The sequence below is a fragment of the Thamnophis sirtalis genome, unplaced genomic scaffold (assembly GCF_051295495.1).
Source record: "Thamnophis sirtalis isolate CommonGarterSnake01/CBP01778 unplaced genomic scaffold, rThaSir2_p1.2 scaffold_2, whole genome shotgun sequence".
Taxonomy (NCBI): Eukaryota; Metazoa; Chordata; class Lepidosauria; order Squamata; family Natricidae; genus Thamnophis; species Thamnophis sirtalis.
This window is the reverse complement of record NW_028261382.1, coordinates 173,639,144-173,653,066: the sequence shown is the minus strand read 5'-3', so window position 1 is coordinate 173,653,066 and position 13,923 is coordinate 173,639,144. Positions and strand designations below refer to the sequence as shown.

Sequence of the window (13,923 nt, the reverse complement as noted above, 5' to 3'; positions counted from 1 at the left end):
CACACAACCCGGTCCCCGGGAATGCCGCTCCCGCCGTTCAGAAACCGAGGGGGAGAAAAGTTCAAAAGCCGCCGGAGCCAGCTGGAAAAGGAGCGACTTTCCCCATTAGCCGGCGCCCTCCGCCAATCCGCAACGGCCTCGCAAATTAAAAACCGAAGGAAGGCGGCGAGCTCAGCCAAGCGCGGCCAGGCAGCCAGCGGCGCGCACCGGCTTCCCTGCGCAGGGAACTTCTCCGGCGGCTGGGGGGAGGCCGTCAAGCGGAACTCTCGGGTTGCCCGAAGGGCTTTGCAGGAAGAAACGCGGCGTTTCTTCCTGCAAAGCCCTTCTGGCGTCAAGCGGAACTCTCGGCAACCCGAGAGTTCCGCTTGACGGCCTCCCCCCAGCCGCCGGAGAAGTTCCCTGCGCAGGGAAGCCGGTGCGCGCCGCTGGCTGCCTGGCCGCGCTTGGCTGAGCTCGCCGCCTTCCTTCGGTTTTTAATTTGCGAGGCCGTTGCGGATTGGCGGAGGGCGCCGGCTAATGGGGAAAGTCGCTCCTTTTCCAGCTGGCTCCGGCGGCTTTTGAACTTTTCTCCCCCTCGGTTTCTGAACGGCGGGAGCGGCATTCCCGGGGACCGGGTTGTGTGGGTGGGGGTTAGGCGTCGTTCCCGTCCCCCTCTCCCCCCCACCCCGGCTTCTCAAAGGCGCAGCAGTCCTGCAAGGTGTAGAGGTTGGGGATGGCGGAGACAGACAGACACACACACACACACACACAAGAAACGCCGCGTTTCTTCCTGCAAAGCCCTTCTGGCGTCAAGCGGAACTCTCGGGTTGCCCGAATGGCTTTGCAGGAAGAAACGCGGCTGGAGGCGCCAGGACGGTCCTGGCTGTGGGGCGCAGACTCGGTAAAAGCTCTCTTTGGTTCCCTCCTCCTCCCCCTCCTTCCACAGTCTGTGTGACGCTGCCGCCAGGCTGAGATCGGCGTATAACACGCAGGCAGGGTTTAAGCTTCCAATTTTAGTTTTAAAACTGCGTGTTATACGCCGATAAATACGGTATTTTTTATGAACTTAGGTAATAACACACTGCTGTTAGTGTCATTATTCAAAGAGTGTATTAAATTAAATAAATTGGACAGCTCAGGGAGTGCAGACATTTTCCGTTGTGGATGACCTTAGTAGGCCTCAAAATGCAGAGTGATCTTTGGTGTGATCTCAAGAAGGAGAATGATGTCAAGGTTTCATCCAAAGGAGAAAATGTTATGTACCATAATTAATAATTACAGTTAGCCTCACATAGATTGGATAAATGGTGAAATCTTTGCATATACTAAATGCAGTTCAATCTTGATACTAAGGAACATTGAAAGATGTAGGCTTGAACTAGTTGAAAATAGTAACACTTCTATAAAATATATATTTTAGTATAAAACTTGCTAATCAAGTTAGTTTTCAGTTTAAAAGAAGAAATTTATAAAAAATGAACAAACATCCACCAGCCAAAGGAAGAGACATAAAGAAAATTAAAACAAAGCTAAAAGGATTAAATATGTCCCCAAATGATATTTAGCTAAAGTCTACTCCGGCAGGACAGGAGTGTGAGGATGTCAACAAGATTGGCAACATGAAGGATGCTATTAGAAGTAAGGGATTTCCTTTTCAAAATGGAAAATTTTCCATGTCTAACGCATTCATTACTTTTTGGTTCTAAGAAGTGGAGTGAATCACTTTACCCAACTACGGGGAAAATGGTTTTTTTTTCCTCTTTAAAAATTCCAACTAACTTCCACAAAGAAATAATAGTTCCAATTCTAATTTCTCTATTTTGTCACTATCAGTTTTGGCCCATATATTCTTTTTCCCCCTCTCCATTTTGCTTATACATAATGCCTTATAAATATTTAAATTCTTTTTGCTCATGATTATTTTCCCTCCAAAGGTTTTTATAAATACGATTTTAATTCCAATTTCCTATGAACCAAATAAAATCAAAGACTTTCATGTATCACTGAGATTAGTCAAGATACTTCATGCATATTAAGAGCAAGAAAATGGCTATTAGTAATGTTATGGTGAAAGAAACCAACTAAATGAGATGAATAGTCATGGTGTATGCTAAATATACACAGTGTATTCTATCAAGAATTCTGTCAAATTTGAAGAGAACTGGGCAATGAAAATGCATTGGAGATCCCAGAAATCAACATTCTTCCCGCACAGGAGCACATAATCTCTTTTTTCATACATATTGTATTCCCAAGAGCATAATTTGCTTTATGTACAGCAAGACAACTATTATGATCACTAGGTTCAACATTTAGATTGACCTGAGAACATACATAAAAGCTCATTATCCTTAAGAATTCAACATATGCTCCATTCTTAAGTTTATTAACTTCTCTTTGTTGTCTAGAACTGTGTGTATTCTTTTAATGTTTTATTAGGATTATTCTTTATACATTAGGCAAGAGTTGTATGATACATTTCTAACTTCTATGGATATTATGCTTCCACATTCTGTAGAAATTAGCCTGGAAGTACTGTGTGTTCTGATGAATATTAAGTTCTAAACATAAAATATTAAACTTTAAAAATGTAACTTTAAAATTAAGACTGCAACTTCTTAAACATTTTGAACCAAATAATATTTTAGTCATGTAATCAACAGTATAGAAATAAAGTTGGTACAGAGCATCCTTAATCTTTTTATAAAGCAGATACATTTAGTATACATATACTTACCAAAGAATCTATATTTATTACAACACTTTTATGATTGCATCAACAGAATATATACTCAAAATCATTGGAAAGAGTCATTCCACTTTACCATCCTTTGGTCGAAACACATTTTAAATTCAAAATTCAGTTCAGGGAACTATATTTTAAATAATCGGAGAAATTGGAGCAAGTTCAGAGAAAAGTAGTGAGGATGATCAGGCAACTGGAAATTAACGCGTAAGAAGAATGAAGGCTTGAGAAAAACGACTGAAGTGGTATATGATAGCCATCTCAAGCACTTGAAAGATTGTCAAATGGAAGAAGGTCAAGATCTGTTGTCTGTTATTTCAGAATGCTGGATATTGAATAATGGGTTTAAGTCACAAAAAAGGTTGATTCCAGCTGAATGTTAGGAAAAAACTTCCCCTAAGAATAAGAACAATTTTGTTAGTGGATCTATCTGTCCTCCCAGCTGAACAAGACAGAAAACATGAGTAGGTGAACTAATTCTATTATATTGTAAGGTTACATTAACAGAATCTTGCAAGTCTGAAGGCAGAAGTTCCCCTCCTCCCCACATATTTAGATCCATTATGGCAGAAAGTTTCTTTCTCTGATTGTTAAGCCTCTGGGGGCTCTTGTCTTTCTTATCTGATTGTCCCATAGGTGCTTTTTGAAAGGCAATTGGATTTTCTTTGTTTTCCCTTGAAAACAGTTGCTTCTTCAGTTCTTACTGAATGGTGGGGAATGGAAGGATTTGTATTCCTTCCAGTCATATGGTCACTAGCATTCTGAAGATTGGTAATTAGCTCTCCCAGAGTCATTGAGGCCACTTGGGCATTTTTCTATATCTTCAGGGTCACATGAATTAGAGTGCAAATGGATGTGGTATCTTTTTGGAACTGCTGAAAGGACTGTTGGAGATTGGTGGTGGTGTATACCTCCTCCTCTGTTGAGAGAGGGCTACTCAGTTTTAAAACAGACAGCCTCTTTTATCCCTTGTTCAAATCATTGGTTTTCTCTGTCCATCCCCCCCATTCTCCAGCATTCAGTCAGAAGTAAAGAAGCTTCTTGAATAAGAAGCAAAATACTTTCAAGGAAAAAACCAAGAAAGTCCAGCTGCCTTTTGAAAAGCACCTTTGGGATATCCATGACCTGGATGATTGAGATTCTCTATAGACATTTTTTTCTGATTGTTTCTAGGCAACATCTCTTCTCCTCTTTCCCTAAAATCGTCCACACATTCCATTACAGGATCTACAGATATCTATGGAGAAAGAACAGAATTGGGAGGCAAATAGCATGAACCTTTCCAACGTGGAACAAAGGAAGCAAATTATGTCACATGTTGTGATGCCACAACTAACTTGTCCTTTGCACAATGATATAATGTGTTTTGATATTATTATAACTTGCTGTAGGCACTGTTGAGTAGGACAGGTTTCAAGGATAGTATACTATCGTTCACTGATTGTTTTTAAACAGAACACATCGGGTGCTTTTGCTTGGATTCCTGCAGGAGATTGAACTAAATGGCTACTTTCTACTCTTGTAATCTAATCTGATTGCTTTAGTGTCACACAATTTGGCTCTTCAGTTTTCCACATTTGCTTGTAATAGTGAAAACTGATTCCTGTTGTGTACACTATCCAGTAGACATGTCTGATTGTAGACTTATATTCTGTTCTTCAAATTCCTCTTCCCTAATCCAGTCTGATTTTGGAGAATTTGAAATCTATAGTAATACTTAATCAAGGAGGACAGCAGTTTGGGAAAGGCTGATCTGTCCAAGGTGACTGAAGCGATTCTGTTCTGTCCACAATTACAAAGGAGGTGAATGAAGTTGTAACAGTTGACAATTTAAGACTTCTTTGAAATCGCCATAAATGTAATGATCTTTAGACTTGCTAGGTCCAATTTTAGAGCTAAAATCATATTAAAGAAGCTTTTTTATTTCAAGGTGTTGCCTTGTATTACTATGATTCAAACTAAACCAACTGAAAAGCTGTCTAATTATACTAGAAATTGTCTCATAAATTATGTGAAAGCTGCAGTACTAAGCAGAATTTCATGGAAGCAAGTCCCATTATGTTGAGAGTTAATTTAGAATAAGTCTGTCTTGGTAGTGAGAACTATAGTCAAAGCTAATGTAAAAAATACCTGGCTAGGACAAAAATAATGTATCCCAGACAGTTCATCTAGATGTCTAGAAATGTGATGCCATCTGATAGAAATATGAAATGCTTATTCAATCATGGAGACTTGAGAGCTAGATATTTTGGAAAGATAGAATGTGGGGCATTTTTTTCTCACCTTGATATTAGCAGCACAAAATACTGAAGTCAAAGTATATACCAATTGAACTATGATCAAAAACTGTTATAAAACCAACTTCCTCCTTTATTGCATTATTAAGTAGATTATATGCCTTTATAAATCTTAATGAATGGAATCTTATTTAAGGAGAAAATGTGCACAATCTATATAAAGGAAGTCAAATATTTTATAAGGGGTGCAGTGGCTGAGCAGTTAAGAGGCTCAACTTGTTGACTGGAAGGTTGGCAGTTCAAGACCATGTGACAGAATAAGCTTCCATTACTTCCCCCAGCTCCTGCCAGCCTAGCAGTTCAAAGCATGTAAATGCAAAGTAGATGAATAAGTACCACTTCATTGGGAAGATAACAGTGTTCTACTAGGTGCTGCTTGGAGTGTCCAAGCATGGGTTAACTTCAGCTTGCTGCCCAAGGACTGAGTTTAAATATTTAGTGTAGCCACACCTCCTGCTCCCTTTGGAGTTCAGTTTTGAAAAACTCAGTTCCCTAAAAGGACACATTGGGGAGTTCCAGTCCTTAGACAGCAAGCTGGACTCTCCATATTAGCATAGTGTAGTCCTTTCCGGGGATAACGAGAGTCCTCTGACAGCTTACTGGGGGTCCTGATCTTCCTACCACTGATACCTCAAGTGATCAGGAAGATCTTGCTGGAGGGTGTCGAAGTACTGCTAGTCGCCCCATACCGGCCAAGGAGGTCCTGGTTCGCCAACCTTGTCAGTCTGTCAGTGACCAAGCACTGGCGCATACCTCAGGAGCAAATGCCCCTCAGCCAAAGGGTCATCCCACACCCGGACCCTCAAGGCTCCAATTAGCCATGCGGCACTTGGGGGGGGGGAACCTCCTGAGGCAGGACAGCTTCTCTGACACCTCCTGAGGCAGGACAGCTTCTCTGCACCATCCAGGCGTCCAGATGGCCTTCTACTGTGCATATCTATGACGCAACATGGACTATCTCCTCCTGGTGTCGCTCCCATCATATCAGCACTACAGCAGCTGGACTCCGCAAATCCTGGACTTCCTCCAAGAGGGGTTGGACAAGGGCCTCGCCCCCAACAGACTTTGGGGCAGACAGCAGCCCTAGCCACCATCTTGTCCAGAGACGATTCTGAACTGCTCAGCAGACACTGAAGGTTCGCAGTTTCCTAAAGAGGGCTACCAACCTACCCAACTTGGGACTTAACGATTGTCTTGCAGACCCTAACATTGCCACCATTTGAACCAATTCGCTCTGTTAGTCTACGGCATTTGTCATTCAAAACTGCCTTTTGTCGTAGCCATTACTTCAGCGCGCAGAATTTTGGAGCTAGCCATGCTCTCCGTTAGAGAGGACCTTTGTGTTCTACATTCGGACAGAGTCATTCTGCGATTGGATCCAGCATTTCTACCAAAAATTAACTGATTATTCCACAGAACGCAGGAGGTCATCCTCCTCGACTTCTGCCCGCACCCAGTCATCCCAGGGAGCATGTATGGCACAAATTGGATGTGTGCTGCGCTGTGCGGGTCTACAAAAAGAGGACAGCTTTTTTTCGCAAGTCTGAATCGTTCTTCATATCATTCCAACCCACTTCCATGGGCAGGAAGGTATCACCTTCCACCAGGTTGTTGGCTGTGTGCTTGCATTAAGATGGCTTATGAGCAACAGTCCAGACCTGTTCCTTGTGCCACTCAAGCACCTATTGAAGAGATCTGCAGGGCGGCTACCTGGTCCTCGCCATCACCGTTCATCCGGAATTACAGACTGGACTCCTTTGCCGCTGCAGAGGCTTCATTTGGAAGAAGAGTTTTGCAACGGGTCCTCGCGGCCCCTACTAACCAGGACTTTCCTTCTTCCCACTCTGGGACTACATAGCTTGGGTATGTCCCATGCTTGGACACTCCAAGCAGCGCCTAGGAGAATGACCGTTGGGATAACTGAATGGTCGTTCTGTAGGCGCTGCGGGAATGTCCAACCCCGCCCTGGGGTCACCTGCGGGTGCGTGAACTATCACCTCCATGGCATAGACCTTACTCCTTACAGCATCCTTCTAGATCTCATATCTTCGTTTTTTTAAACTAAGCCTCTAAAGGGAGCAGGAGAAGTGGCTACACAAACTTTGAACTCAGTCCTTGGGCAGCAAGCTGAAGTTAACCCATGCTTGGACACTCCCACAGTACCTAGAGAACAGCCATTCAGGTTAGCCAACGGTCATCATCATTTTGGAGTCACTATGCTTTCACAAAGGACCCAAGTCCATCCCCTCCCCAATCCATTGACCCTTATCTAGTTCAAATTTGGCTTGACCTTCAGTAGACAAGACACTTGTGTATAGATAGCATGTAATTAACTTTTAGTGCTTTGAACTCAACTTATGTTCTGATTACTTGCACCTGACAATTAAGAACATTTTAGTGCCTAAGGCAAGCTTGTTTGTTGGCAAATTTAAGCATAACTCTATACTTATACCCCTATTTTCACTATAAGTAGTCCTTGACTTACAACTGTAATTGAACCTAGACCTTTTATCATTTATGGTGGACATTTATAAAGCAAAGAAATATTGGAGTTGATTGATATCCTAACACTGAAGATTCTCAAAGTGAATATAAAAATAAAACCAGAATCTTTTCTTTTGAGTTTAATGAAAAAAGATTTGGGAAAAAAATTGAAACTTTGATGTTATATATGCTGGCTGCAGCAAGATTATTTTTATGCCCAAACATGGAAGGACATTTTGATTCCCACAATGGACCAGTGGTTGCAAAAGTTGATGAAGTTTGCACAGATGGTTAAATGACTGCTTTGATTAAAGAAAAAAACACAACTACTTTTGTTTCTACTTGGAAGCTGTTTTAGGACTTTGTGCTTCAGATGGGAGAAAAAAAATGAAACCTTGGTTTTGGGTTTTACTGATTAAATAGATTTGTTGTTATAGAAATGGCTACTTTATACTATTATGTAAAAGTAAAAAGTTTGAGGCTTGATGTTGTTATCTTACTCTACAGCACCATAGGAAGTGGGAAGTCAACACATTTTCTTTCTTTTCTACACTTTCCCCTTCCCCTCCCCTATTTTTCTTATTATTTGCTTTTGTACTTTTGTATTTTATATTATAAAGTAATACAAAAAAGAACTTGGAAAAAATAAGTCATGTCCTTCATTAAGTGGGTCACCATATGATTGTTCCCAATTTTACAACCTTTTTTGTAGCAGACTTTAAATAACTCACATGATTGTTAAGGGAACATGGCAGTTATTAAGTGAATAGAATAAGTAAACTGCCATGGCTGGGTTTTTTTACCAGAAACTAGGCAAATGTTGGTTCCTGGTATATATATATATAGTATTTGTGCTGATAAACAAATAAAGGGAGACTAGTATAGATCTATTTCAAGCTATTTAGCTCTCATCAGCTAGCCATACCCTTACTGGGATTAGAACCTGTGCTGTATTACATTTTAGGCAGATGTGTTAACCACTAAGCCACAAGATCCTTCTCCGTTATCAGCTGAGCCAGGGAGATAGGTATGTATTAAGTGTTACAACCCCTGGTATGCCCAAATATGGGAGGAAGCCCACTGCTTCCACTCTCTTTCCATCAGCTCATCGCAAAAGACCATCCAGACAGAAACCCAATATTTTTGCTGTTGACTTTGTTACATTTGTGTTGTATTTGTGCTGATAAATAAATAAAGGGAGACTAGAATAGATCTATTTCAAGCTATTTAGCTCTCATCAGCTAGCTCCCATATTTGGGCATACCAGGGGTTGTAACACTTAATATATACCTATCTCCCTGGCTCAGCTGATAACGGAGAAGGACCTTGTGGCTTAGTGGTTAACACATCTGCCTAAGATGTAAATATGTATGTATGTATGTATGTATGTATGTATGTATGTATGTATATATTTAAAGTTACAACCCCTGGTATGCCCCAATTATGGGAGGAAGCTAACAAAACATAAATTCATGTGGTACCTTTTTGGAACTGCTGAAAGGACTGTATTGGAGATAGGTGGAACATAAAAATGAGCAAAATTTAAAGGTACGCTGCAACTTTATGCTGTGCAGAGGATGTGCAAGCCAGTTTTTAATTGAATTGTATAAATGCAATAAGGTAAATAAGAAAGAGAGAACCCATGATAAAAAAATGAATTTGAATTATGGGGGGAAATGTGAATATGAAACTGAAGATTGGTTGATGAATGTGAATATAATTTGAATATGATGTGTGAATATAAGAGGCATATGTAATGAATGCTTGATTATTGAGTGGTAATTAGATAAAGGATGTGTGATGTCTTCTGATTGTTTAATATATTTACAGATAAATGGATAAGGAATATTGGTGGTAAAATTAGAGTAGTTTGGGTTGGGGACATGAATTTGAATGCATGTTTGTGCATTGTAGCTTAGTTCATATAATGGAATACGAGATATGCATCTCAAAATTAAAGCATTTAGTTTTAACAGAAACTTGAAAGTTTGCATTGTTCATGTATGAAAAAAAATTGAGTGAGTAGACAAAATAGTTACTTAATAGAATATTTTTTGAAAAACATGAAAAAAATCTGTATGAAAGAATATTCTTCTGCCTAGCATATGATCTGGAAATTTTGAGTTTGACTTGCCAGGATAAACATAAAGTTAATGTAGTGTCTATGGATTACTTTTAAAAGGGCCTAGTAAATGTGAGACAAAGTGGATGGTGTTGGTATACCAGTAAATCAAATTCAGTTGTATTCCCATGTTTTTTATCTGTTATACCTTCAGTTTTTTCAGCTTGCTGTTTCTTCTTTTTTGCAGTTTGCAATACTTTTGGTTACCCTGGAAGGAAATAATGAATATATACATGTGTTCTTCTAATATTGATTTATGCTGTTTAAAATTCAGATAGGTGGAAATGTGCCATAAATCCCAGATAGTCACTTGGAGACAAGTGTCAGAGGACTGAGATGAGTTGTTCAGCCCCTGAACTCAGGATTCTCAAGCAAAGAGGCATTAGAGTGTCTTCCCTTGAAAACTAGATTCTGACATACAAGGGCGCAATTTATGAAGGATGAAGATGCCATAAGGATTCCCAGGCAGAAAGCTTGTAAATAGAGTGTTCATCTACAGATAAATTATCCATGGGAACGTTGCTTCCAAATGGGAGTACCTTTAGTCTTGAAAACCGTGTTAATTTTTCAGAGCCATAATGGCTTATAATTGAGCCATGAAGAAAACCTGCACATAGGAATATGTAAGTGCTCAGTTTGTACTGTTTTGTCATTGGAACAAGTACATGTAGTCATTTTGACCTGCATCTTAAAAGACACCACACACACACACACGCCTAGATTTCTGTTGCTTTGATCTCTGGGTTGTTGGTATACTGAGCATGAGTTTCAGTTTGATATCACTGCCTAAGCATCTCATGGTGGCCTTTTGTTTGCCAGTGAAGGAAGGTTTTGAAAGCTTCAATTATTTCCTCATGTTCTTTGATGTTGCCTGGGGGTTCTGTTGATTGAGGCTTTGATGCCCTTGAGCACTACATTGTGATCCAAGGGACCAATAATCAGTAGTTCAGGATTTAGTCAGATTTTCTCCCCTTATTCATGTAGCTGCATAAGAGGAAAAGTGGAGTGATTGAATGAGGAGGCAGGAAAATAAAAGAAGACAAGAAATTAAAAGAACATTCAGAATTATGTCTCCTTCACATTTAAGGACTATTTTAAAAAATATTCCTAGTAATAGCAGCGAAAGCTACCCGTAGACATCCATAGTAAGATTAATTATTTGTTGTAGTTGGGTTTGGCGTAGCTAAAAAATTGGAACAGAAACTGTTGCAAACTCCTGCAATAGTTATGCTGACTCAAATCTTCCTATTCTTGTGACATTGAAGGCAAAATTGCTTCTAGTCATGAATCCGAAGGAAATGTCAGTAGACTGTAATAGCACAAGATATACAGGAGGATGAAAATTCTTTAGGTAAAATCTCCGTAGTGTATTCCCTCTCAAATCATAATAATTATGTTATAATAACATTAGCATAGACTGTTGGGAAAATGGGAACGGGGTAAATAGTCCTGGAAACTAGTTAGAACAGGAAAGTAATTTGGCTAGCTAGCTATCACATTGAAAAAAATGGGTTTGGGTTCTTCCAGGGTTGGAGAAGAGATCTGTCAATTGATGTCAGTGGAAAAATTAAACAATTTCATAGATGGTACATAAAATGTTGTGTCAGACCTCTACGTGTAATACAGTATCTCTCTAAAGTCCCTTATCATCTATAACATTTTTTTCATAAAGCAGCTTCCGTCAATTTTCTCCCAAATCTATACAATTCATCATCCAGCATTTTGAATTTGTTCTGAAAATCCTCTGTGGACAGATTGTTCAGGAAACCCAAGAGATTTCAGCGGAACGGAGAAGTAGTGAATTCCCCATTAGTTGTAACTTTTTATGTAACTGCAAAATCAAATGGTTTGAAACCATAGTTGTAATGTTCCAATGTGATTTCATATATATCAGGGTTAAACATTTCATGCTCTATAAAGCAGTATATTTAAGTTACACATTTTGTTGCAAAATATTTTCAATAATTACAGAGTTTATGTAAATAAAAAACAAATAAAAAATAATTATGTACACTTTTATTGTGTAAGCTGTATAAACTAGGAAACAGCAGAGCTTTTTAAAAATCTGTGGAAAAGAACATACAATTTTGGCTGTTAAAACTCATTTAAAAAAATAAATTTAAATTTAGAAAAAATACAAAATGTAGACAAAACTGCCACAGTTCTTAAATTAAAGAAAAATAGCAATCAGAAAACATAAAGATGTAAAAACAAAACAAACCAAGGGAAAACAGAATCATCAAATATTGAATTAATCAATAATTACTGGTTTATTAATCAACAACATATAGCATTAAGGTATAGTAAAATACAATACTCTATTGTAAAATATGATAAAATTAAGCTTTATTGTTATTTATTATTTATTATTATTATTATTATTTATTTATTTATTTAATTTATTGGCTGGCCATCTTACCATAGGGTAGCTAATCCTGGCCGGCTCACAGTTATAAAAATGTATCTGTACATATGCAATTAAAACATAAATAATTAAAATCAAACGTTAAAACCTAAGGACACATGGAGAATCTGGGGTAGAGTTGGGGGGAGGTGGAATCTGATGTTAATCAACCACCTCCACCGTTCTGACAGTGCCAATTGGCAGAGCCAGGTCTTTAGACCCTTGTGAAAGGATAGAATGGGTGTTGGCAACCCAACGCTCCAGAGATGCATGTGGCTCTTTCACCCCTCTGCTGTGGCTCCCTGTGACCCTGTTGCAGCAGAGGGATGAAAGAGCTGTTGTGGCAGTGGCAATGGACAGAACCTTAGTGTGGGAGCGAAGTGCCGCCGTAATTTCCTTTGCATGGCAACAGGATTTTGCCTTCATTGTAGAATTTGCTGTTGCCGCCAGCAAAGAGAGCTGGGAGAGAACGACGGGATCAGATCTTGCAGGGTGGGCCATCCCCAAAGCCTACCCTTCCTCCTCCCCTATTGGTGGGGCTAAGAGAAAGAAGGTTGTGTGGGGAACTTCTCCCCTCCCCCAGCCAAGCGCTGAGCACAAAAGCCCAGTGGGAGGGGCGGAGGCTGGCCCAGCAGAAGTGCCCCCATTGGCTAGTTGGATGGTGGAGAGGCCTGGCCCGGCTCTCACAGCGGAACACTATTTGGCACCTCCAGACACGAGCTGCCATCTTTGAAATATGCTGCGCCTTTGAGGAAGCCAGGCAGCTATGGCTGGGCATGTGGAGGGGGGAAGTGGAGGTGTCAGGGCTGCTCCCCCCTCCTCAGCAAGCCGGGCCTGGAGGAGCGCAGAGAGTTGCAGGCCGAGCGCCAGAGAGGCAGAAGGCACGCTCCAACATCACTCTAACATACGTTTCCAGCCGCCCCCCTCTGTCCCAAAATGAAATTGAGTGGGTGGTAGAGGGAAAGGAACAGGAGGAAGGATAGGAGGCTTCTAGCCCAGCTGGCTTTTCTTTTGGCAGGGCGCGGGGGGAAGACCCAATGCCCCCTCCATGACCTGCCTGCTGTTCTTGCAGCGCCTTGGATACTACAGTGAAAGCACGCTGCACAATGTGGGAGATTTGGTCCCTTTCCCATAGAAAAAAAACCACCTGGATCCAAAAAACCTGGGTACCCGTTACTGGGGGCGGCATGTGTCTGGGTGGGAATGAGTGATATCGAGTTGGCCACGCCCACCCAGGTTTTGTGGCTCCCGGTGTTTTGTTTTCTGTGGGAAACGGGTCCAAACAGCTCTTTGAGTGTTTAAGACTGCAGACCCCTGGGATAGAAGGATAGTTTTATAAGTAGTTTTCAATTTACAACCATTTTTTTAAACAACCGTTCACAGTCACAATGGCAATGAAAAAGAGACTTAGAACCAGTCCTTGCACTTTAAGCCATCACACTGTTCCTGTGGTCATATCAAAATTTGTGCTCTTGGCAATTGGCATACAGTATATTTACAATGGTTGCAGCGTCCTAGGGTTGCATGATCATTATTTGTGATATTCCCAGCCAGATTCTGATATCCACAGTCAAAGGGGGAAGCCAGATTTGCTTAACTGTCATACGAAAAAGGTTGTAAAATTGGCATGACTCATTTAATGCCACATTGTTGAGCGATGGAAGTTCCGATTGTGACAGTAAGTTGAGGTCTCCTGTGTATTGTGAACAAAGTTAATGTAGAATATTTTGAACAAGAGAAGAAGATTCTCCATTTGCTGCACTCAAATGGCTTTATTTTTGACTAGTTAGGTAGATTCAGAATGGAAAAGTAACTACATTATACTTCAGTTTAAAAATGGATTTATAAAAGTATTAAAATGATTGAAGACCTTTCTATAAAACCGCATGCA

The 13,923-nt window shown here is 40.4% G+C and overlaps 1 protein-coding gene across 1 annotated transcript in view; it reads left to right on the top strand.

Moving 5' to 3' along the window:
- The window catches only part of CDYL (chromodomain Y like), a 98,141-nt gene that overhangs the window by 20,938 nt on the left and 63,280 nt on the right, over positions 1–13,923 (top strand). The gene's annotated exons all lie outside the window — the stretch shown is intronic.